General features: G+C 42.6%; 1 protein-coding gene across 1 annotated transcript in view; it reads right to left on the bottom strand.

Annotated features, from left to right (window-relative positions):
- Positions 1-3,717, bottom strand: part of LOC311124264 (lebercilin-like) — a 33,813-nt gene extending 30,096 nt beyond the window's left edge. The window contains exon 1 of the mRNA XM_084198434.1: positions 3,565-3,717. The gene's annotated coding sequence lies outside the window, so the exon portion shown is untranslated. The remainder of the gene's footprint in view (positions 1-3,564) is intronic.
- Positions 3,718-14,865: the final 11,148 nt, after the last annotated feature.

Below are 14,865 nucleotides of genomic sequence, written 5' to 3' on the forward strand. Positions count from 1 at the left end.
CTGTATCACTGACTGTAGCTATCTACCAGTCAATAACATTGATATAACCTAGTGTGTATCCAAAATGCCACCGTCTGCCCTATATAGTGCACTCATTTTGACCAGAGCCCTTTTTGACTCCGGTCAAAAGTAGCTAGTGAATAGGGTGCCATTTGTGACAGAGCCTTAACACATTATCTTAAGGCATAACATCCTAGCCTAGTCATTCTGTTGACTGCTTTAGCCATTTTGTCATTGTATTTCACAATAATGCAATTCAATAGGCCAATGTTTTTGGACAGGTCTGAGAAGCTTTCACATCTGACTGGAAATATAACCAAATGTGATTCAGTTCAACATCCTTAGTTACAACATCCTTAGTTACAACATCCTTAGTTACAACACCCATATTACTAAAGTTAGACAACATAAATATCAAACATATTAGCCTCAAGAATAGGAGTTAGGAAACGTCATGTCCGTGGTTGGTCGGTTGCATCCCAATTGCCACCCTATTCCCTATAGCCTGTAGTGCACTACGTTTAACCCATAGTGCTCTGGCTAAAGTAGTGCACTATGAAGGGAATAGGGTGAGTTTTGCTGCATTGTGCGCCTTGGTCACTAAGAAACAGAGGTACTACAGAGTTGAAATGTCCATGAGGTGATGAGGATGGTGTACTGTAGGGCTGGGAATTGCCAGGGACCTCGCGATACAATATTATCGCGATTATTCTCACGATTCTCACGATTCTATATGTATTGAGATTCGATACTGTGATTTTATTTTTGATTCGATGTTCCAAACACATTGCTCACCATATGTCTGCTGCAGAGGCACAAGAGAGAGCCATCAGAAAACGAGTGCTGAAAATAAACTGGCTCCTTATTTAAACAGAAGATGGAGAACAGGCTATGAAGGAACAATACTGGAGTTCTGCTGCAGGTAGAGCCAACTAGCGCAAAGATAATATCCCGATATGTAACTATCGATTCCCCCCCCCCCCCCATCACTAATTTCCTATATAGTGCACTACAAAGGTCAAAGGTAGTGCCATTTGGGACACGGAACACTATAAAGGTCAAAGGTAGTGCAATTTGGGACAGAACCTATGGTATGGTTATCTTTAAGAGCCATCCACACTAAGGACGATAACTATAGCGATAACTATAGCGATAACTATAGCGATAACTATAGCGATAACTATAGCGATAACTATAGCGATAACTATAGCGATAACTATAGTTAAACTGCTCTTACTACTCAGGAGTATGTCCTTCTTCAGGACATGCCAGATAGCCTGGTACAGTCTGTTAGTGACAGAGGCTAGTCTGTTAGCGACAGAGGCTAGTCTGTTAGCGACAGAGGCTAGTCTGTTAGCGACAGAGGCTAGTCTGTTAGCGACAGAGGCTATTCTGTTAGCGACAGAGGCTAGTCTGTTAGCGACAGAGGCTAGTCTGTTAGCGACAGAGGCTAGTCTGTTAGCGACAGAGGCTAGTCTGTTAGCGACAGGCCACTTGTAGCGAGGGAGTAAGGGGAGAAGGGGCAGCTAACGTTAATCAGCCCAAAACAACTGTCTCCCACCTGGACTACCTTAATAACATCACTTTACAGTCATTGACACCCCATGACTTTTTCCACATGTTGTTGTGTCACTAGCCTACACACAATACCCCATAATGTCAAAGTGGAATTATGTTTTTAGAATTTTTTTACAAATTAATTAAAAATGAAAAGCTGAAATGTCTTGGGTCAATAAGTATTCAACCCGTTGTTATGGCAAGCCTAAATAGGTTCAGGAGTAAAAAATTGGCTTAACAAGTCACATAATACTAACTGTAAGTCGCTCTGGATAAGAGCGTCTGCTAAATGACTAAAATGTAAATGTAAATGTATAATAAGTAGCATGGGGTCACTCTGTGTGCAATAATAGTGTTTAACATGATTTTTGAATGACTACCTCATCTCTGTACCCCACACATACAATTATCTGTAAGGTCCCTCAGTCGAGCAGTGAATTTCAAACACAGGTTCAACCACAAAGACCAGGGAGGTTTTCCAACGCCTCGCAAAGAAGGCCACCTATTGGTAGATGGATAAAAATAAGGCACTAAAGTAAAACTTTATGTCCTGAATACAAAGTGTTATGTTTTTAGGCTAATTCAACACGACATATCATCCGAGTACCACTCTTCATATTTTCAAGCATGGTGGTGGCTGCATCATGTTATGGGTATGCTTGTCATCAACAAGGACTAGGGAGTTTTTTAGGATTAAATAAATGGAATAGAGGTAAGCACAGGCAAAATCCTAGAGGAAAACTTGGTTCAGTCTGCTTTCCACCAGACACAGAGATGAATTCACCTTTCAGCAGGACAATAACCTGAAACACACGGCCAAATATACACTGGCGTTGGTTACCAAGACGACAGTGAATGTTCCTGAGTGGCAACAGTTTGGACTTAAATCGGCTTATAAATCTATGGCAAGACTTTAAAATGTCTGTCTAGCAATGATCAACAACCGACTTAACAGAGCTTGAAGAATTAAAAAAAGAATAATGTGCAAATATTGTATAATCCAGGTGTGCAAAGCTCTTAAAGACTTACCCAGAAAGAATCACAGCTGTAATGGCTGCCAAAGGTGATTCTAACATGTATTGACTCAGGGGTGTGAATCCTTATGTAAATGAGCTATTTCTGTATTTCATTCTGAATAAATTTGCACAATTTCTAAAACCATGTTTTCACAGTCATGATGGGGTATTGTGTGTAAATGGTTGAGAAAATATATATATTTAATCCATTTATAATTCAGGCTGTAACACAACAAAATGTGGAATAAGTGAAGGCACTGTATGTCATCCACCCACCACAACACGCAACCACCTGCTCAGTTTAAAAATAGAATATCAGTTAGCTATTATTAGTCTTAGTTCGAATCCCTTGAGTTGGATGTCATCTGGACATGCCCGCCTCCGTGGAAGATCACTGTCCAGCCCCACATGAACTATCATCAATTACTGAATCCTTGTTTTTTGTTTTGTTTTAAAAATGCCTTTGACATTCTTCATTTAATGAAAAACAAAAATGCCTTTGACATTCTTCATTTAATGAAAAACGCTACATAAAATAAATATATTATTATTATTATTAGTTTAGCTACAGCAAATTCATGGTTTCGGGAGAGCAACAAGGCAGGGTTAGGTAAATAAGAATGAACTGAAAACACTACATTGCCAGGGGTGTATTCATTAAGCCGATTCTGTTGCAAAACGTTTCGTCTGTTGCAAACGGAAAACGTTTTGCAACAAAACATAGTGTTTCTATTGGACAAATTCAGGTAGGTCCCTCCCCGTTTCGTTCTGTTTACTTCCGTTTGGGTCTTAAACAGTAAACGGTTTCCGTTGCAAGACGTAATCCCCAGCTAGCTATAGCTAGCCTCATCCATCATTGTAAACAAGCAACATGTTGCTAACGTTAGCTAGCTGCTACATCACCAGATGATCAACATTTATTTGAGTCGATTTGCTATTTGTTTAGGTTGAACGTTAAATTAAAGTTTGGAAAGAGGCATTATCAACCCACCTCGTTCAGATTACCTTGGCGTCACGTCTCCATGAATTCTCCCTTTCGCGTAATGGTCTCTGTCTTGTCAACTGGGTACCTAGCTAGTCTAGATTTCTAGCTATTTGTCTTGCTAGCTAGCTAGAGCCGGTCGTTAGCTCTGAATAGCTAACGTTAGTTAGAACGCGTTAGCTAAATTAGCAGCCGAGCTAACGTTAGCTAACAACAACAAAGCCTGCAACCCTAGTAACATTTTACCCTGCATTTATGCCAGAATATGTCCATGGCTCTCTAGCTAGTTATTTAGGATATGGGTAATTTATTGCCCTCTAATTGCTAGGGATAGGCACAGCACCCACCGCCAGCTACATAGCAGACTCCACGCCTAGCCCTTGGTCGGTCTGCTCTGGTCACTGTGACGCGGTGCCATGGCAACCCCCGTTCCACTTTATGCTGTAGTTCCATAGTTGCGCCAGAGAGAGGCGCTGTGACCACTTGTTGCATGAACTCAGATAAGAGATGATCCAGATTCATTCATTCCAGGAAACCGAAGGATCCATTCTGACAGAACGAAACGGAGAGGGATAGCCTGCAGAGCTCTATCATACTATCCAGGTCTGTGCCCAAACAGTTTGAGCTTCTACTTCTAAAAATCCACCTTTCCAGAAATAAGTCTCTCACTGTTGCCGCTTGCTACAGACCCCCCTCAGCCCGAGCTGTGCCCTGGACACCATATGTGAATTGATTGCCCCCCATCTATCCTCAGAGTTCGTACTGCTTGGTGACCTAAACTGGGATATGCTTAACACCCCGGCCGTCCTACAATCTAAACTAGATGCCCTCAATCTCACACAAATTATCAAGGAACCTACCAGGTACAACCCTAAATCCGTAAACATGGGCACCCTCATAGATATCATCCTGACTAATTTACTCTCTAAATACACCTCCGCTGTCTTCAACCAGGATCTCAGCGATCACTGCCTCATTGCTTGCGGGTGGCAGGTAGCTTAGTGGTTAAGAGCGTAGTGCCAGTAACCGAAAGGTCGCTGGTTCTAATCCCCGAACCGACTAGATGAAAAATCTGTCGATGTGCCCTTGAGCAAGGCACTTAACCCTAATTGCTCCTGTAAGTCGCTCTGGATAAGAGCGTCTGCTAAATGACTGAAATGTAAATGTAAAATGATAATGGGTCCACGGTCAAACGCTCCCTAAAACACTTTAGCGAGCAGGCCTTTCTAATTGACCTGGCCCGGGTATCCTGGATGGATATTGACCTCATTCCGTCAGTAGAGGATGCCTGGTTGTTCTTTAAAAGTGCTTTCCTCTCCATCTTAAATAAGCATGCCCCATTCAAAAAATTCAGAACTAAGAACAGATATAGCCCCTGGTTCACCCCAGACTTGACTGCCCTTGACCAGCACAAAAACATCCTGTGGCATACTGCATTAGCATCGAACAGCCCCCGCGATATGCAACTTTTCAGGGAAGTCAGGAACCAATATACACAATCAGTTAGGAAAGCAAAGGCTAGCTTTTTCAAACAGAAATTTACATCCTGTAGCACTAACTCCAAAAAGTTTTGGGACACTGTAAAGTCCAGAGCAGCCTCCTCCCAGCTGCCCACTGCACTGAGGCTAGGAAACACTGTCACCACCGATAAATGTACGATAATCGAGAATTTCAATAAGCATTTTGCTACGGCTGGCTATGCTTTCCTACCCCTACCCCGGCCACCAGCTCTGCACCCTCCGCTGCAACTTGCCCATGCCCCCCCGCTTCTCCTTCACCCAAATTCAGACAGCTGATGTTCTGAAAGAGCTGCCAAATCTGGAGCCCTACAAATCAGCTGGGCTAGACAATCTGGACCCTTTCTAAAATTAGCCGCTGTAATTGTCGCAACCCCTATTACTAGCCTGTTCAACCTCTCTTTCGTATCGTCTGAAATCCCCAGAGATTGGAAAGCTGCCGCGGTCATCCCCCTCTTCAAAGGGGGTGACACTCTAGATTCAAACTGTTACAGACCTATATATATATCCTGCCCTGCCTTTTGAAAGTATTTGAAAGCCACCGTACCTTCTCCGCTATGCAATCTGGTTTCCGAGCTGGTCATGGGTGCACCTCAGCCACGCTCAAGGTCCTAAACGATATTATAACCCTGATCGATAAAAGACAGTAATGTGCAGTCGTCTTCATCGACCTGGACAAGGCTTTCGACTCTGTCAATCACCGCATTCTTATTGGCAGACTAAATAGCCTTGGTTTCTCAAATGACTGCCTCGCCTGGTTCACCAACTACTTCTCAGATAGAGTTCAGTGTGTCAAATCAGAGGGCCTGTTGTCTGGACCTCTGGCAGTCTCTATGGGGGTACCACAGGGTTCAATTCTCGGGCCGACTCTTTTCTCTGTGTATATCAATGACGTCGCTCTTGCTGCTGGTGACTCTCAGATCCACCTCTACGCAGACGACACCATTTTGTATACATGTGGCCCTTCATTGGACACTGTGTTAACAAACCTCCAAACGAGCTTCAATGCCATACAACACTCCTTCCGTAGCCTCCAACTGCTCTTAAACGCTAGTAAAACTAAATGCATGCTCTTCAATCGAACGCTGCTTGCACCCGCCCACCCGACTAGAATCACTACTCTCGGCGGGTCTGACTTAGAATATGTGGACAACTACAAATACCTTACGTTAGACCGTAAACTCTCCTTCCAGACTCACATTAAGCATCTCCAATCCAAAGATAAATCTAGAATCAGCTTCCTATTTCGCAAACAAAGCCTCCTTCACTCATGCTGCCAAACATGCCCTCGTAAAACTGACTATCCTACCGATCCTTGACTTTGGCGATGTCATTTACAAAATAGCCTCCAACACTCTACTCAGCAAATTGGATGTACATTTACATTTACATTGTACACAGTGCCATCCATTTTGTCACCAAAGCCCCATATACTACCCACCATTGTGACCTGTACGCTGTCGTTGGCTGGCCCTCACTACATATTCATCGCCAAATCCACTGGCTCCAGGTCATCTATAAATCACTGCTAGGCAAATCCCCGCCTTATCTTAGCTCATTGGTCACCATAGCAACACCCACCCGTAGTCTGCGCTCCAGCAGGTATATCTCACTGATCATCCCCAAAGCCAACACCTCCTTTGGCCGCCATTCCTTCCAGTTCTCTGCTGCCGATGACTGGAACGAACTGCAAAAATCTCTGAAGCTGGAGACTCTCATCTCCCTCACTAACTTTAAGCATCAGTTGTCAGAGCAGCTTACCGATCACTGCACCTGTACACAGCCCATCTGTAATTAGCCACCCAACTACCTCATCCCCATATTGTTATTTATTTTGCTCATTTGCACCCCAGTATCTCTATTTGCACATCATCTTCTGCACATCTATCATTCCAGTGTTAATACTAAATTGTAATTATTTTGCACTATAGCCTATTTATTGCCTTACCTCCATAACTTACTACATTTGCAAACACTTTATATATATTTTCTATTGTGTTATTGACTGTACGTTTTGTTTATTCCATATGTAACTCTGTGTTGTTGTTGTTTTCATCACACTGCTTTGCTTTATCTTGGCCAGGTCGCAGTTGTAAATGAGAACTTGTTCTCAACTGGCTTACCTGGTTAAATAAAGGTTAAATAAATCAAATAAAAAAATATATATATATATATATTGCATGTAAAAAATGTGGACTTTGTAGCATTTATTGCAATGATCATAAACTGTACACACAGCACAAACGGAGAAGAATGTGAATTATTGTGAGTGCAGCAGAACGCTTTTTGGGCCTCAATGAGTTTACAGCCGAGGCATTGGTGTTTGATGCCATTCCATTTGCTCCGTTCCAGCCATTATTATGAGACGTTCCCCCCTCAGCAGCCTCCACTGAGTTCAACATCTAGTTTTGATTTACATTTGGTTGAGTTGTCAACTAACGTAAAATTCAATGTGAAATCAACAAAACATTTCACAATGTCATTGGATTTAGGTTAACATTTTGGTGAAAAAAATAAGAAATGCCCAAACATTGATTACTTTTTGCAAATCCAATTAGTTTTCCATTTCGATTCAATGTCATCACATTTATTTTTGGGGTTGAAATTACATGGAAACAACATTGATTTAACCAGTTTTTGTCCATAGGTGTCACGTTCATTCATAGACGGGACGGACCAAGGCGCAGCGTGATATGCATACATGTTTATTTAAACGTAATAAACACTCGACAAAACAATAAACGAAACGTGACGTGACGTCGGAAGGCTATACACACAAGCCAAACTCACCAAACTCACCAAGCACAAAACAAGATCCCACAACACAGGCAGGAAAACTGGCTGCCTAAGTATGATCCCCAATCAGAGACAACGAGCGACAGCTGCCTCTGATTGGGAACCACACCCGGCCAAACATAGAAATACAGACATAGAATCAACACACACATGATATTCACACCCTGACCAAACTAACTAGAGTTCTGTAGGTCAGGGCGTGACCATAGGGTTGTCCATATCTGACTTTTTTCAATACAGAGCCATATATTTAGAGATTTAGGCCAACTTCTAGATTGTTCTAATTCTAGACATTCAGTTACATAGCATTATTTAAATATTCCCCTTGTAATGTTAATGGGGAGCTAACAGGGCTGCCATAGAATGTTGCAGTGTCATGTAAATGCATCATAATGCTCATTCTAGGGTGTTCAATCAAAAACACATATTTTGACCAATGGGTAAAATAATATGTTAATTGTGTAGATAATCCTCTATGAAAACCAGTGGTCCAAACCTCATGTCTCTACCATAATCCGTTCAAACATTATTTGAGTTTTTACCCTTGTAGGATGGCCAGAATTTGGGTGACAATCAACGGAGGCCAGAGGAAAAAAAGTTGTAAAAAATCTGGAAAATTGCATGGGGTCAGCTAGGCTGGATTCTGTGAAGGTTACTGGCTACTTGACAGTCATTTTCCTGTTGAACTGTTCATCTTTCTTCTCCAATCCGCAGGACATTAAACAATATAGAGGTAAGTTGGATGTCAATTTTAAGACATGACATGTAGTATTTTCATATACAGTGGGGGAAAAAAGTATTTAGTCAGCCACCAATTGTGCAAGTTCTCCCACTTAAAAAGATGAGAGAGGCCTGTAATTTTCATCATAGGTACACGTCAACTATGACAGACAAAATGAGAAAAAAAAATACAGAAAATCACATTGTAGGATTTTTTATGAATTTATTTGCAAATTATGGTGGAAAATAAGTATTTGGTCACCTACAAACAAGCAAGATTTCTGGCTCTCACAGACCTGTAACTTCTTCTTTAAGAGGCTCCTCTGTCCTCCACTCGTTACCTGTATTAATGGCACCTGTTTGAACTTGTTATCAGTATAAAAGACACCTGTCCACAACCTCAAACAGTCACACTCCAAACTCCACTATGGCCAAGACCAAAGAGCTGTCAAAGGACACCAGAAACAAAATTGTAGACCTTCACCAGGCAGGGAAGTCTTCAAAAAATAACAGGAATTTGAAAATGAAAAGTATACTAGTATTTTCATATATTAGTTTACTTTTCATTTTCAAATTCCTGTTATTTTTTTGAAGATTTCTCACAAAAACAACGGAGCACTGAGAGTATACAAAGCTTTTTATTTTCAAAGACTTTTACATTTAATTCTGCTCGTGTCATGCTAGAGACGATGACCACTAAAAGGTAAAATACGGAGAAAGTTGTTAGGAGAAACCTGCACCGCAATAGAGTACCACAGTTTGAGTCATAATTACCCATATAACCTAGCGGTCAAACAGGGAAAAGGTTACAATTGTTTTTCCACCATTCATTTGACATCTGAAAAACAGATTTTCACCAAGTCAAATACATTTATTGTGATAGAGGTTTCACGATCGTTTTAAGATTGTTCTATACATCAGTTGGGGTTCTCTAAGCTTCAATATGAGTTAGTAAACCACGTAGCTGTGTAATAATAATAATAATTATTATTATTAGCTAATATAGTCCAAATGTTTGCCTTGGAGTAAGTTGAGAAAATTGAAGTGTTTTCTTCCCCGGTGTAATGCAAGCAACAGGTAACAACAGGACATGGCCTTTGTAAAAAAAAGTGTTAGAAAAGTAAAAAGCGTTTGTTAGGTGTTAAGCCCGTGTTAAAAGATGCTTAAAATTAATAAAGAGAAATGTAGGGAATAATGGCACAGGGTTCAAGTAAAGTCACTTTCAAACTAGGGATTTCGTGGCTAATTGACGTAAAACAGTAATTTTGCTCATAGATTATGCATGTATGAGCTACACATTGACACATCCAGCCCAAAGCGGGAGGTTTAAAAAATACTTTTCTTAGTTATTGACCAAATACTTATTTTCCACCATAATTTGCAAATAAATTCATTAAAAATCCTACAATGTGATTTTCTGGATTTTTTTTTTCTCATTTTGTCTGTCATAGTTGACGTGTACCTATGATGAAAATTACAGGCCTCTCTCATCTTTTTAAGTGGGAGAACTTGCACAATTGGTGGCTGACTAAATACTTTTTTTCCCCACTATATGCACACACCACTTTTCCGTTATTTATTTTTTAGAATGTTTTGAAACAAGTTTTTTTTTTTCATTTCACTTCACCAATTTTGACTATTTTGTGTATGTCCATTACATGAAATCCAAATAAAAATCCATTTAAATTACAGGTTGTAATGCAACAAAAAAGGAAAAACGCCAAGGGGGCTGAATACTTTTGCAAGGCACTTTACGTTTTATCACAGGGGACAATTTTAGGACTCATCATTGTAGTCTGTATAGAAATGTGGGATGGACGTCTCTGTCTGTAAGAAGAGAGCTGCATTCTCTTTTATTTATTACAAAGCAATCTGACAGAAACTCCCTCTATATGTAACTTCATTAATTAAGTTAAGAATCATAAGTTACCCAACCCGTTCTGAGGAATGGATAACAGTAGAGATCCCTTCAGTCTCCACAGATTTGGGGAAATCCGTGTTCTGCAGTTAGACGTGCTGGTGCCTGTCAGGCAGTTTAAATGATTGATTGAGGACCTCTATGTAGTCGAATGTGATTGCTTTTATTAAATATGTTTTATTTTGTTATTGTGCGCTGAATTATATCGTTTTACACACATATATGTGTATGTTGTTTTATTAGTCTGTTTTTATTGTAATGTATACAGGGCTCTGTTGTAAAATATAATTTTAATCTCAATGTGAATCCCTGTTTTAAAGGTTAAATTAATAAGTTAAAAAAATTAAGTAAGCTAGCGTTTCACTGTTAGTCTACACCTGTTGTTTACGAAGCATGTGACAAATACATTTGATTTGAACGAGTACACTCCATGGAATAGGGCTCTGGTCAAAAGCAGTGCACTACATAGGAAATAGGGTGCCATTTGGGAAGCTCAACAAGTCTGTCGCTCTTGGTGTCTTTTATCAGACCAGGCCCTTCTAACATTAGTGCTCCCTTTTCTCTGAACCAAGATGTCCTGAACTGAACATACTACTGACTCCCAAATGGCACCCTATTCCCTATGGCCCTGGTCAAAAGGAGTGCACTACATAGGGAATAGGTGCCCTTTGAGACGCAGCCTTTGGTAGTCCTGTAATGCTCTGCAGACTGCCCTGCTCCCCTGGTCGGCGTAATCTTGTTAATGCCAGATCTCTATGGGAGAATGTCAATTGCATACCCCTCGCGTCCTCTCTCCTCGACTCTTTCTCAAAACCCATTGGAGGAGAAGGTCAGAGGGGAAGTACGGAGAGTAGGACCCTGCCTTACACAGGAAGCGGCACAGGTCCTAATCCAGGCACTTGTCATCTCCCGTCTGGATTACTGCAACTCGCTGTTGGCTGGGCTCCCTGCCTGTGCCATTAAACCCCTACAACTCATCCAGAATGCCGCAGCTCGTTTGGTGTTCAACCTTCCCAAGTTCTCTCACGTCACCCCGCTCCTCCGCACACTCCACTGGCTTCCAGTTGAAGCTCGCATCTGCTACAAGACCATGGTGCTTGCCTACGGAGCTGTGAGGGGAACGGCACCTCCGTACCTTCAGGCTCTGATCAGTCCCTACACCCAGGCGAGGGCACTGCGTTCATCCACCTCTGGCCTGCTGGCTCCCCTACCTCTGCGGAAGCATAGTTCCCGCTCAGCCCAGTCAAAACTGTTCGCTGCTCTGGCACCCCAATGGTGGAACAAGCTCCCTCACGACGCCAGGACAGCGGAGTCACTCACCACCTTCCGGAGACATTTGAAACCCCACCTCTTTAAGGAATACCTGGGATAGGATAAAGTAATCCTTCTACCACCCCCACCCCTTACCCCAACCCACCCCCCCCAAAAAAATAAAAATAATGAATGACATCTGGCTTTCTCATCCAATGGGATTTGAGAAGGGGGCGTGACAAGAGGACACAAGGAGTATACAATTGAGAGTCTCCCTATGGCTTCCTCTGTTACATTTTTACATTTTAGTCATTTTAGCGGACGCTCTTATCCAGAGCGACTTACAGTTAGTGAGTGCATACATGTTTCATACTGGCCCCCCTGTGTTAGGTTTCCATACTGGCCCCCCTGTGTTAGGTTTTCATACTGGCCCCCCTGTGTTAGGTTTTCATACTGGCCCCCCTGTGTTAGGTTTCCATACTGGCCCCCCTGTGTTAGGTTTCCATACTGCCCCCCCTGTGTTAGGTTTTCATACTGGCCCCCCTGTGTTAGGTTTTCATACTGGCCCCCCTGTGTTAGGTTTTCATACTGGCCCCCCTGTGTTAGGTTTTCATACTGGCCCCCCTGTGTTAGGTTTTACGGCGGAGTGCAAACTGGATGGTGCATTACCCCCACCTGCTGGATTGGGCACGGCAGACTGGGACTAGGTTCGGATTGTTTACAATATATTCTAGACTTCAGACTACAGGTGGTTAGGAATAGTATATTCTAGACTTCAGACCACAGGTGGTTAGGAATAGTATATTCTAGACTTCAGACCACAAGTGGTTAGGAATAGTATATTCTAGACTTCAGACCACAGGTGGTTAGGAATAGTATATTCTAGACTTCAGACCACAGGTGGTTAGGAATAGTATATTCTAGACTTCAGACCACTGGTGGTTAGGAATAGTATATTCTAGACTTCAGACCACAGGTGGTTAGGAATAGTATATTCTAGACTTCAGACCACAGGTGGTTAGGAATAGTATATTCTAGACTTAAGACCACAGGTGGTTAGGAATAGTATTAACGTTTTAAGGTCGTCTCCTGAGTGGCGCAGTGGTCTAAGGCACTGCATCGCAGTGCTAACTGTGCCACTAGAGATCCTGGTTCGAATCCAGGCTCTGTCGCAGCCGGCCGCATGGGCGGCGCACAATTGGCCCAGCGTCGTCCAGGGTAGGGGAGGGAATGGCCGGCAGGGATGTAGCTCAGTTGATAGAGCATGGCGTTTGCAACGCCAGGGTTGTGGGTTCGATTCCCACGGGGGGCCAGTATAAAAAATATATGTATTCACTAACTGTAAGTCGCTCTGGATGAGAGCGTCTGCTAAATGACTAAAATGTAAATGTAAGGATGTCCTCGTCAGACAGTTAGAGGAGGTTCTGGAGATCTCCGTCATTTTCCCCTTTGCTGGTTATTGTGTTTTGGAGGGATCTTCTCTGATTGGCTGGTTATTGTGTTTTGGAGGGATCTTCTCTGATTGGCTGGTTATTGTGTTTTGGAGGGATCTTCTCTGATTGGCTGGTTATTGTGTTTTGGAGGGATCTTCTCTGATTGGCTGGTTATTGTGTTTTGGAGGGAACTTCTCTGATTATTGTGTTTTGGAGGGATCTTCTCTGATTGTCCAAGGACAGTAGGCTATTTGAACGGGGTATGGTAGTAGGTACCAGGCCCACCAGTTTGAGTGGATCAGGGACAGTAGGCTATTTGAACGGGGTATGGTAGTAGGTACCAGGCCCACCAGTTTGAGTGGATCAGGGACAGTAGGCTATTTGAACGGGGTATGGGAGTAGGTACCAGGCCCACCAGTTTGAGTGGATCAGGGACAGTAGGCTATTTGAACGGGGTATGGGAGTAGGTACCAGGCCCACCAGTTTGAGTGGATCAGGGGCAGTAGGCTATTTGAACGGGGTATGGTAGTAGGTACCAGGCCCACCAGTAGGCTATTTGAACGGGGTATGGGAGTAGGTACCAGGCCCACCAGTAGGCTATTTGAACGGGGTATGGGAAACCATTGAACACATCCTTCTCTACTGTACCTACACAAATCACTGAGAAGATTCCTCCAACACAATAACCAGCCAATCAGAGAACCCTCCAACACAATAACCAGCCAATCAGAGAACCCTCCAACACAATAACCAGCCAATCAGAGAACCCTCCAACACAATAACCAGCCAATCAGAGAACCCTCCAACACAATAACCAGCCAATCAGAGAACCCTCCAACACAATAACCAGCCAATCAGAGAACCCTCCAACACAATAACCAGCCAATCAGAGAACCACTATCAGACTGCATTAGGTCTAACTGGGGTAGGAATGAACACTATCAGACTGCATTAGGTCTAACTCTGAGCCTGATTGATTAATTTACTGATTAACCCTTCGTCTGCCTCTAATCTCCACATGATTCTGAGTCGTAGGCAGAGGTCGCAGATCGCATCACTTCCTGTATTACATCACTTCGCCTCTCACAATGACCACGCCACCATGAGAGGTATTGACATGTTGAAAAGCACCGAGCTGTCTGTTTAAACGACTAGCACACAGCTCAGACACCCATGCATACCCCACAAGACATGCCACCAGAGGTCTCTTCACAGTCCCGGAACAGACTATGGGAGGCGCACAGTACTACATAGAGCCATGACTACATGGAACTCTATTCCACATCAAGTAACTGATGCAAGCAGTAGAATCAGATTTAAAAAACAGGTAAAAATACACCTTATGGAACAGCGGGGACTGTGAAGCAACACAAACATAGACACAGACATACATACACACACACGATAACATACGCACTATACACACACGTACACATGGATTCTGTGTTGTAGATATGTGGTAGTAGAGTAGGGGCCTGAGGGCACACACTTAGTGTGCTGTGAAATCTGTTGTGAATGTATTGTAATGTTTTTAAAATTGTAAAACTGCCTTAATTTTGACGGACCCCAGGAAAAGTAGCTGCTGCCTTGGCAGGAACTAATGGGGATCCCTAATAAATAAATAAATAAAAAATAAAAATTGTTGGCAAACACCCCATCCCTCTGATGACCCCTC

This window comes from Coregonus lavaretus, assembly GCF_964263955.1.
Source record: "Coregonus lavaretus genome assembly, contig: HAP1_SCAFFOLD_1422, whole genome shotgun sequence".
In the NCBI taxonomy this organism is placed as follows: Eukaryota; Metazoa; Chordata; class Actinopteri; order Salmoniformes; family Salmonidae; genus Coregonus; species Coregonus lavaretus.